Consider the following 12302-nt stretch of genomic DNA (forward strand, 5'->3'; position numbering starts at 1 on the left):
TTTCTCATCTAATAATCAAACTATTTTTTTGAAATCACTGCCTGCAGTGTTCTCAAACAATGCTTCATTAGTCTAAACTGATTTATTGTTTCGCTTTAGATCCCCTCGTGGTCAAAATTAATCCGGACTGCATCACTATGGCATGCCTCATAATCAAATCGTGGTTTTAGCGCATAAAACCCTAGAATACATTCTATAAAAGAAGTGACTGGAGGAGCATGAATGAAGTTAATGATTTGCAATCTTTACTTTAACTAATGAAAGAAAGAAAACAAATATACAAAGTATGAACCCTGCTTCTAGTTCCCAACTTCTGTAAGGTAAACCGTGCGATACAATATATGCAAATTTGGTAGCATGAATATTAGCCATAGTGGTGGCCATGCCATGCAGGAAAGCACTCGCTTTGCAAACTTGAAAATGGGTAAGCACCTATAGTATGGTACAGGAAAAATTTGTTTCTCCCCATTGCGGCAAGCACCTACTTTTTTTTTACTGCATTCTTTAGGGTCTAGAAGCAATTGTTGTCAGGTTAGGTAGCATGGACAAGCCTCCTTGTACATTAATAATGTGTTAAATCAGCTTTTCTGTTCAAGAAATCTGGTCTAATCTTGTGCCTTAAACTGGTGCTGGAGCTTTCTATGCTTTACAGTCGTCGTATAGTTATGCACAGGCTTGCGCGGTATTGCACACTAATGAATAGAGGCAAGTGAACAGGTATGAGATTGCACTTCTGCCTAAGGTCGATCTGCAATCGAGTGCATGGCTTTGTGTGAGCGAGAACTCCATACAATGGAAAGGATTGCGTCTAAAAACATGTACACACAGCAGAAAAAACAAAGTAGCACTTCATATCAATCTTAACACAATAAGTAAAAGCTGAGTCAACCAAAGCGCAAATTTTGCATTGTTTGATTAAAGAAGTGCTAGAAGTACTGTACACTAGTTCTAATGATAGCTCCTGTCGAAGTTTTATATTTCCTGAATCCCCAATGTGCAAAAAATTTAAGTCTACTAATTGGTCAGTTAAAACACGGGTAAAACATACTGTCAACCACATGCCAACGCACGCGTGTTAGCCGGCATGTCAACGGCGTCTGACACGCCGGCTGAGAAAAAGAGGAGGAGGAAAGAAAAAAAGAAGGATATGCCAAGAAACCAAACTGATTGTTGTAGCCTATAGCTTGAAATTTAGCATAGCGGATAGATTATAAAGCTCCTTTTGAAATGTTTATGCCTATTTGTTGCAATGCCTTGAACTTATGGATAAGGTATGATTCTCTGTATTTTCTTTCTCGTTCAGAATGGAAATTTGTAAGATGTAGAGTTGTCATTTTCAGTTGTCATTTCATGCAGTTCTTGGTGTTGCTCACGAAAAAAATTTTGGCGGCAGTCACTTTGTGCTGCTATAATCAGACGCCACGTCACAGTGTCAACCTCAAATTAATAAACCAAATTAGCTTACAGTTTCTATACCTACTGTCTTCGCAGGAGTTTGATCTCTTTATGAAAGCTGCAAAATGTACTCAAACAAAGCATAGTATAAAAATGTACAAGAAGCAACATCATTCTTGTCACTTTCTTATATCTTCTTTTTCATCAATTCCATTGTGCTTCGCTCTAAAATTTTGCCCTGAGAAAAACAAATGCTTGATCCTCATCAGGAAAAGAGAAAAGATGTCACTGAACCTCTTCTTCATAATTACTGAGTTCCACAACATGTCTACGATTCAACTTTGTAACGCTAGTTCTGTGCATTACACACCCTGAAATGCAGACTGCACATGCAAGTGTCCAGGGTACTTAATCTTCTTTCTTCTTCTAAATTACCCCATAAGATATTCTGCACAGCCAACGTGGGCTTACAATAAACTGATTCCCCTTGACACACTGCATACATGTAACATTTGCTTTATTTTATTATCCTGATCAGCTTTCAAGTCATATAAGGAAAAGGTGGAGAAAGACACTCGCAGTCACTTCATCGCAAGGACAGGTACAGAGACTTGCGGCCACCTGAAAAAGAAGCATTTCTACTTCGTCTGTCACCGGTCTGGAAGTTATGCTTCACAAGGTATCGTGAAATGCCCGTATCATGACCACCAGTCTGAGTCTCTGGCTTTGATGGGTTTTTAAAAACCACGGAAATTTTTGTTGAGTCATGTTTATACGATTACTCAAAGAAGCGTTAACAGCATATCGGAATGAACCTCAACCTGGACAGTTATTTCGGTATGCTCACCCAAGCTGGGAATCATGTGTGCCTAAAGTTGGGCTTAAACATACTCCAAGGCCATCTTGGCCAAGATTATACATATGATTCTATTTCCTTCCTATCATTCAACACACCATCTCGGCAGTAACACTGAATGAAGTGCGAGTGATGTGAAAGAAAATAGAACAGGATAAAAATTGTATACACTAGCCTGACCCTGGTCACCTCAAAGCCTATGCATCAATATTAAACTACTTACACCCGAGTCCAAGCGTACCACTGCCCAAGTGGCTGCCCTTTAAACAAAGCTCTGGTAATGCTGGACCTTGCTGTTAAAGAACTCCTATAATCAACCACAAGACATCGGCTGTTCGCAAATCAGACCTATGACAGCACCAATGTTAAACTATTTGTTGTCACCAATACGAGTTAAGCACATTTGTTTTAGAACTTCACTGTACTATTTCTGTGTCAGTGATTGCAGGGAAGTCCTTGTGTATCGTGTTAGACATAAAAGGATTAAAGACATGCCTACAGAGACATTGCGAAAGTAGCTGGAATTAGTAGATTGCACCAATGATTGGAACATCTTTTTGGAGCACATGTTATAAGCACATGTAATAAATAATGAACAGTGACACAATACATCCAGCGGTCAGATGCAAGTAGTACTGCTCAACATGACAACAGATCACTCTATTCACCCCGGTCGGAGTGGCAAAGTTTAAAGTTCGTTTCCAAAAGCATTGCCTGCCTGGGTTACATATCGTCATAACCTTCCCATGTTATGAATACGTAAAATTTATAGCAGGCCCATCCCAAAAATTTGGGGACGTCCAAAGCCAGTATATCAAAAAAATGTCTTCTGTTTGATTCTACTCTAAGCTTATAGTCCACCGATTTCAAGTGACTGGCCCAGCTAGTAAGGCAGGTGGGATGCAGCTCTAACAAGTAGGGCGGCTGGAATAGGAATACTTTATTGTGGCACTGGTGGCCTGAATTCAAAGTCTTTTCATTAAATAACAAAGCTCAAAAAGAACAGTGCCACAGTTATTTTTGTCTTACTGAGACTTGGCTAATACATCCCACACCCACAGTGGGTGGTGTGTCAGCATGCAGCGGTGGCCTAGCCAGTTGAGGATTTGGACTAGGAAATAAGTAGTCATGGTGCATTTTGGAGCAGAAAAATTGGCCCTTTTGGAATAGTTCCAGTAGTACAGCACTAATGTGTAGCCATTTGGTGCAGCTCATTATTACTGTGCACTCAGTAAATGCTGCTCAACAGCAAAGGAAGACACCAAGGCCAACAGCCAGCAGCAGCCAATTAGTACCACGTCAGTATGTTGCAAACACTTTTCGTTGAATAGGTAAGAAACCTTCATAAACAATTGAAAAATTCATGCAGCAACTCCTCTGGGACTTAAGTACGCTTAAGCATTGTACCACTTGCTCATCTCCACGCAGCCCAATGTTATTGTCAACCCATCTTCAAGGATACGGCAGTCTGCAATGGAAATTTTCAGAAAGACATCCTAGGGAAAGTAAAAGACGTCCAAACGAATGTTACTAAACTTCTTTCCTAAATGGAAGGAACCTCTGGCGTCACGAGGTAATTCATATGCTTGACACCCAGGACAAACTGGAAAGCATAAAATCAGGACAATTGACACAAGTTTGGTGGTAGACGACCTCAGTAACAGATTGCGTCACAACAGCCTTATCTTTAAAGCAGTCATTGAGCAACACTCAGAGACGTGGCAGGAAAACGATGGGCTTGTAACTGAGTTAGTTTCTAAATATTTAGGCATTGCAGCTGGTGAAATTGAACGTGCCCATAGAATAGGACAGAAAAGACAAGGCCATACTTGGCTGATAATTGTGAAATTCCTAAACTTCAAAAAAACACACACTGAAAAATGCATTTAAACAAAAAAAAACGTTTGAATCGTCTCATGTGGATTGATAAGGATTTTTCAATGAGGATGCAGTCCAGAAACTCCCGAGATTTCGGACGTTCCAAACAGAAGCCCGCTGAAAGGTTCAAACTTCTGATTGACAAGCTTCTACTAGACAACACGATTTGTCTTTGACCATACCACTAATGAAGTAAGTGCCCTCCCGAAACGTCACATCCTCGTGAAAACCCAGTGATGTAAAAAAATGAACGCTGTGATGCATGTGTGTCAATTCTTGTGTCAAACTACCGCAGCTTATTTCGTAAGCAAGATCACCTCTGTTCTTATCTTGAATCCTGTTCAGTAGACGTTCTAGGCACCGAAACCTGGTTGTCATTCGACATTTTGGATCGTCCTTGTCTCGTCAGTTTTCATTATTTAGAAAACATAAAACTGAATCGAGAGGTGGCGGTGTGTTAATCGAAGTAAAATCTAGTTTGGATGCTTGCGTTATTGAAACTAATTCCTGCCTCAAAATTTTAAGGGTTGCTCTCTGTCTGCCCACACATTCTACCTCTGTCATCGGAGTCTGCTATGGTCCACTTGATTCATCCCACTACTTTCCGGATTATCTAAACAAGTCTTTAAGTTTTGTCCAGAACAAGTACCCGACATCAGCAATATTTCTTGTCAGCGATTTCGACTGTCCCAATATTGAATGGCATTGATGCCGACCCCTGTATGGCACAAGAAAAACGTCAATGCCAATATTTTCCTGACATGCTCTCAACTTTCAATTTGCATCAAATTGTTTCTGTTTCGACTCATGGAGATTCACCCTGACCTCATACTAGCCACAGAACCAAATAATGTTACGGAAAATGTATTGGATGGTATCAGTGGCCACAATATCTTGCATTGTGAATTCATAGGTGCCCTGAAGAAACATGAAAATAGAAAGAAATAATTTTTTGATTACACCCGCATGAATGTCAGCGGGCTTGTTAGTGACCTTTCCATCTTTTCTGTCGGCTTTTTGCAGTCATTCCCTCATTGCAACATAAACACAAACTGGGTTTTTCTTCATGATGGGCTGATCACATTTAAAAAGAAAAGCATATTCCCAAATTCAAAATAACAACCTGCACAGAAAGCACTTGGTTTGCGACGCATGTGAAACCTTTATATTGCAGAGCTGAACTATGAGCATCTGTGGAAGATTGGAGGCCCTATCGTGAGCACGCACACTTATGCAGGACCGTAACAACAGCCAAAGATAAATTTTTCAACCATGACATTTCAGACATGCTTAGCAATGACACAAAAATTTAGGAAACCCAAATTATCGAACTTGACGGTACCGTTATCTAAGGATGGTAACATTCTTTCTCTTGCACGTGTTGCTATTGAATTCAACAAGTTTTTTTTTTCATCCGTTTTCATAGATGAGACTCCTGTACCTAGTAGCTTTCAGGCCACTATTTTGCATTCAAGCATGCACAACATTATATCGCTTCTGAAGTAGTACAGTCCTGTATCGATTGTCTTCAAACTAGCTCTGCTCCTGGTCGTGATGGCATCTGCCCTAAACTTAAGATATCAAAACCTGCAATATGTCGCATTTTAGCCAAGCTTTTTCAGCAATGTATTTACACGGAATGCGTCCCAAATGATTGGAAGGCAGCTTGCATAATTCTCATATTAAAATCTGGTGATTCGTCTAACCCATCAAATTACAGACCAATTTCTTTAACCAGCATGTGCTGCAAACTTCTAGAACACATCATTTCATCTGCTCTAATGAAGTTTCTTACAAAACATAACTTTTTCTCATCAGTCGGAATGGACTTTTACACGATTGATTTGAATTAATGACATGCATAACTCCACTCATTCTTTTTATCGAATCGATGTAATATCTCTAGACTTCGTGAAGGCTTTTGACAAGGTTCCTCAATTCTGGCTTAATCATAAACTGACAGATCTTAACATACATGTGAGAATAACTAGGTGGACTACCATCTTTTTAACTAACCGGTAGCAATCAGTTTTCATCAATGACCACTTGTCTCCATTAAATCATGTCAAATCTGGAGTACCGCAAGGTTCCATGCTCTGGCCTATTTTGTTTTTAGGTTATATTAACGATATTAGTAATGGTAGGCGCTTCATAGACTATTTGCTGATGATTGCGTGATCTACTAACCCTGAGGACACCTGCTGCCTTCTATCTTACTTAGACAATCTGCGTAAGTGGGGCAGTAAGCAAGCGGAAATCCACATTATTATAACAAAAGCTATCAGATTCGGGACTACAGCTAAACCCGTGTTATGCAATTACATAATTATAAAACATGGCCGTAGCCTCGGTATTCACTATATCTGGGTGTTCATTTGTCATCCGATCTGTCATGGAACATTTGCGTAGATGTGATTTTCACTAGAGTGTTTTAGTTTAGTGTCATTACGGTCCTCCCCGCTCCAAGTTGCCTCGCTAAGCCACATGGTGGAGTGGTGGGTGATTGCATGTTTTAGTTGTATGTCTAGCCTAGCGGAGCAGAGGGACGGATGTATAGGTGCTACGAATGTCCCCTTTGGAAAGATGTGTGCGTTGCGCCATGAAGCTCTTGTATTGCCTAATGTTCTACCTATGTGAACAAAGAAAAAAAACCCACGATGACTTCGCATAACCAAACTTTCTGAACTTTGTCTTTGCAAGCCTCTGTTGTTTGACGTTTCCCTACTTTTTGTCCACGAATCTTCCATTCGCTGCTTACCAATCTTTACTGCACACATTTTTACTTTCCCTCTGCTCTTGCTGAACCCAAGGGCTTCAAGCAGGCCAGTGGTGTATGTGTGTGAAAACTTTTATTGTAATGATGTCCGGAGGCTAGACTTCTCAAGCCAAGGCGGGCCGCACCTACATTGGCACTGTCAGGCCAAGCCTTTCAGCGACATCATGGGCCCCCTGGACTGCCCTTAGATGGTCCTGAAACAATGGGCTTTGAATTTTTTTCTCCCAGTGTGTCCATTCTTCAATGAGTTAAGGGGAGAGTCGCGGGACACCCCGCCAGCATATATCTGATTCCAATGATGCCTTTACAATCATTGCAGTCCATCTTAATCTCCCTCTCTGGATATATTTTAATAATGGTATATAGGCCAGTGGTGCCTAAATCTACTGCTGGGGAGATATTTCACATTCTAGTAAAGCATGCTCTATTGTTTCCCTAGCTTTACCGCAGCAAGCACATGCTTCTTCCTTCTTATATCTTGCTGTATAAGGGCGTGTTCTAAGGCATTGAGTTATAATAGATTGTTTCTTTCCCAATATTGTTATTTCCTCTTCAGTAGTTACTCATAGCAGGTTTATTTTCCATTGCCGCCAGCGACGAGATTATCTCGGCCTCTCTGGCTTTCCGCTTGATGTTCCTTTCGTATTTGCAGTGCCTTCTGGCCGAGTTCAGGGTAATCAAACTAAATAAAAGCACCTATAAGTAAAACTTATAAGTAAACCTTTTATAAGTAAAATGAATACATATAGCTTATTTGTCCATAAAGCATCTAAACGTGAACTTGTAATGCATTACCGGTCCATTTTATCCAGTGGAAAATAAAGCCCCATCTTGGGAAATGCCACGTGATAGCCAGCGAGCTTGCATTTTGCATCCAATCTGATCCTTTCTGATGCAAACATGTCGCACAGCATGCATCACATACTCCCGCGCTGCGAGGTTTTCAAATGGGTCAGCATGTGCACCTTCTAGCAGACATAAGTCTTCGTCTGTGCAAATCTGTCTTGTAAAGAGCAAGGCAGGCAAGGTGCCTCGATGCACGTGCCAGAGTGGGTGTGTGCATAGACCACCCTTGCTAGAAAAAAATGGCAGCAACCTTCTGCTCAGGCAGCTTGTAAGCGGACCGTGTTTCTGACTCCGCCAGCCTGCTTGCAGCTAAGCGGAGGGCGCATGTGCATTCACGCTTTCGCTCCGCTCAGCTGCTTAGCCGAGTGTAAAAACGGCAAACTAGAACACTCTACTAAAGCAACCAGATCACTTAGCTTCATAAGGCACTATTTGCACTCGGCTAACTCCGAGACCAAATTTATGGCTTACACCACCTTAGTATGCTCTAAAATCGAATATGCCTTCTTAATTTGGAATCCACACATGAGGTCTACCTCGAGCACAAATTAGAGTCTCTGCAAAATAATGTTGCTCACTTCATCACAAGAAACTACTCGTATACATCTAGAGTTACGGAAATCAAATATTAGATTAATTTAGCTCCTCTCAATATACGCAGGCTTCTGACACTATTGTCCTTCTTTCATAAACTTTACTCAAATAGGTTGTCCCACGTGACTCTAAATATCAGACTAGCTCGTGACATGTGTCTTGACGGCTTGATCACCAACTTAAAATCACACCCATCTTCACCCACACTAATCCGTTTTTACACTCACTTCTTCTCCTCGCTATTTGTCACGACTCATTTGTACATAATTTGAAGTTGTTCCTAGAAATCTGAACTACCTCTTACCTTGCTGTTCCGTTCCAGTTGCATTTCTTGATGTTCTTATTTATTATGCAATTTTGCTTTCCTGTTTAGTAATGTATACTTAAATTTTTTTCCATTGTTCTGTAATGTAAAACAGCTCATTGTGATAAGTCAAGTATTTTAGAAACCTTGAACCTTGTCATTACTATGTTTTTTCACACATTGTATATACCCTGTAATAAGTCGTTTTTTTGCACAAATTTATGTTGTTCCAATTCATATTTCTTGTTTAGTTGTGTACTTTTGGTATGTTTTGCTCCTTTCATTGTAATCCCTGTAAGAGATGGTGTCTGCCATGAAAAGGGTACCTGGCCCATACCATCGTCCGACTCATTCATGCAAAGGATGTTGTTGAAGGGAGGAATGAGGAGTAGGGGATTTATTTACAATATCTACATGAAGGGTGGAGAACATTACATCTGATCAGTCTAGCATGACTGAAATGCACACTGAACAGCCGAAAATGTCTGCTTAAACACTCTCTGTCCTTACTAGATCCCTAGGCCAGGGAAAGCTGCCATCTAACATTCATCCAATCAAAGCGTCCAAAGTCGTCGAAGTACCCGCCTTTGAGGGCGAAGGTTCACACACTCTCTTGCACTTTTGTTTTACTGAACACACCAAAACCAGTGAGGCCTCATAGACAGGTGTTGTCACGCTTGACTCAAGCTGGCATATCTTGGTTCCTGAGCTGACTCTGCAGTTAGCTGCTGAATCTGTCATGACCGTGACTATTACCAGAGTACATGGGGGAACGCCATAGAACAAACATTTCTAGGAGTTTTCTTGTTCCAATTGGTCCCTGAAGGTGACAGCGAACCAGCTAGCAATCCTGTCCGCCAAACGTGCCTAGCCTTACTGGCTCCGAAGGGCTATTCGAAGGGGGCGTGTTGTTGGCTTCACGAAGCGATTCATTGCAGCGAAGCCAGAAGGTCGCTATCCCCGCTGGCCAATCGTAACATCACCCACCCCTATGCCTCCTGGGCTCTTTAGGGTATTTGAACAAAAAAAGTGTGTTATGGAAGGTAATATGACCGGTATAAACAGCAGCGTCGCAGCAACACGGACTGCTGCAGACGGCGGCGCCAGGTCTGCTGATGACGTTCTGATCATTATAAGCTGATACTGCTCTTTAGTGCCTTATCCATCCATGTCAAACCATTATGCGCCGCGTGGACCATATCTTGAACTCCGTGTTCTTGTCGATTTGCCTTGAAGAGCGGGCCCATATCTTGAAAGCGATCTGCGAAAGGTGCAGGGTACGGTGTGTGCTGAGAGATTTGCGAGCGCTGCTTCGATCTCGTGGTAGCGACAGGCAGAACAAAGGTAAAGCCACTCGCTGCTGCATGCTCTATCTATATTGTATGCACTTTTCACTTTGTTGGGTGCTTGAAGGCTGTTCACCTCCGCCGTGGGTCGGCCCAGTATTGCACTATCTCTGGGATCGGCCCACATTTTTATCTTGCGTGATGGACGCTTGGTAAGCATAGAAATGCTTACACATTTAAGAAAATTTTAACACCCAGAACCAGCCAATTACTACCATGCCAGTATGTTGCAAGTACTTTCATTTGAGTAGGTAGAAAGCCTTTGTAAATAATTAAATAAAAATTTTGTGGGCTAATGAAAGCAGCTGTGTGCCTAGGCGTCGGAGAGGCAAGAAATTACAACTGCACTAGAACAATTTGCTCGGTCACACATAACAAAAGAAGTGAAGGTGAATGTCTTATGTGCATTGCAAATGACACATGTGCTTTCATATGCAGTTTCATAAACAGTTCAAATTATAGTCCAGAAAATATGGCACATGGTTTGTGAGCCCTACATATAGTAGAGTAACATACAACTTGAGCTGATGAAAGTTTCACATGGAAAGCACATCTGCTGTGGATGACTTACAGTAGTGGCGAGAGGTCGCAGTTTCATCGATGTCTGTAATACTTGCACTTCAGTTTAGGCAAAATGGCAGACATGATTATGTACAATGCACCTTAAGTACTCCCAAGTGGAAATTATTCCAGCTTACTGCTATTTTGAGACATTGAATCCCACTAGGATCATAAGTAATACCAATACAGTTAATTGAAAGCCTGAAAAATAAAACAGAAAAAGAAAAAGCCACAGTCGGCTGCGTGGCCTACAGTGCACCAGGAGGCACAACACCTTCCTGCTTGGTACATGAAGTGGTGCATACAAGTATAAAATAACTAAAGTCGTTGCCTGCAATAGGAATAGCCATATAGGTCAAATATAGGCCACCGGCTGTGCCAAGGTAGTTGTTACCGCTGTGAAATTGGAGAACGGTTCCCTTTTTTCTCCCTCTCTCTGAACCCTTCAGGCATTGATACAATGTAGCAAAATGATAAACATGTTTATGATGTCATTAACTGTAATGCCCTGCAGTCAGTAAAGGTGGCCTCGAATTATGTGGAAATTATGAATTTCAAATGCACTAACATGTGCTCCAAGTTCATTGCATGGTCTGGCATGAGTATTGTCTTGTATTTGGGATGTTGAGAACTCAACAACCACTCTTTATGTATTATAAAGCAGGGCAAAAGCGGTTTCTTACCAGCAATAGCAGCTCTTTCCGACTTGGACAGAAAAACACGACCCAGTTCAAAGTCGTGGCCTCTGTGCTTGAATTGGAAAACCACATGCACACCTGTGTTGTCTTCAGTCACAGCCATTGCCGCAAAACATCTTTTTCCACACTGGACACTTGAAGGCCGCTTCAGCTTTTGTTTACTTGTAGCTGGGGAAAAAGGTAACCGGGTGGTTTATTCTAACTTAAGCACTGGACTTCCAACACATGCATAGTGGTGGTTCTACTACACCATTTACACCATTTAGCTACAATTCAACTTGCCTGAAACCTGGCTACGCGAACTGCGCAAAAGTGTGGTATTTTCACGCTTTCAGGGCAACGCAGCGTCTTCAGCTGGTGTACGAGAAGACTTAAATATAAGAAACAAATAGTGAACGTGCAAGTAATTCAGTTTGAGATGGATCATCTACTAGACTTTTCAAATATTGAGTAATATTTGCAGTAATGCAATGGATTGCCCGAGGTCAATGCATTGCATGCAGCATTTCAAGGGCACTTGGTTTATCTCGAAACAAGAACAAATAAAGCAAATCTGGGTTTTTACATGCCAATACCACGATCTGATTATCAGGCATGCCTCTCTCAGTATAAGTTTCGTCCTGGCTGTCAACACCAATCGAAGCAATTACTATATGCAGTGCTAACAGGGTACGGTGACAAAAGCAGCAATCATAGCAAGCACAATGGCATGCGCTCAGGCCCATTGGCCACTGGAAGGCACACAGTTTGCATTGCATACATGTGTTCTTGCACGTGGTTCAGAACGGTATGTCAATTTGTGATCTTTTAAGTACAGGAACTAACTTCTGTGCACACTCGTGATAGTTGCTGACTTGTGAAAAGAGTGGGAGGTTACTTGTGCCAGGGTCAAATTATTGTCCGGAAAATATCGTATATGGTTTGTGAGCCCTGCATATAGTAGAATAATATACAAGTTAAAGTGATGAAAGCTTTACATGGAAAGCAGATCTGCTGTGATCTTGTGGACTCGTACAGCAGTGCTTCATCAGTTATCAAAAACTCGTAC

This window comes from Dermacentor andersoni, unplaced genomic scaffold (assembly GCF_023375885.2).
Source record: "Dermacentor andersoni unplaced genomic scaffold, qqDerAnde1_hic_scaffold ctg00000033.1, whole genome shotgun sequence".
Taxonomy (NCBI): domain Eukaryota; kingdom Metazoa; phylum Arthropoda; class Arachnida; order Ixodida; family Ixodidae; genus Dermacentor; species Dermacentor andersoni.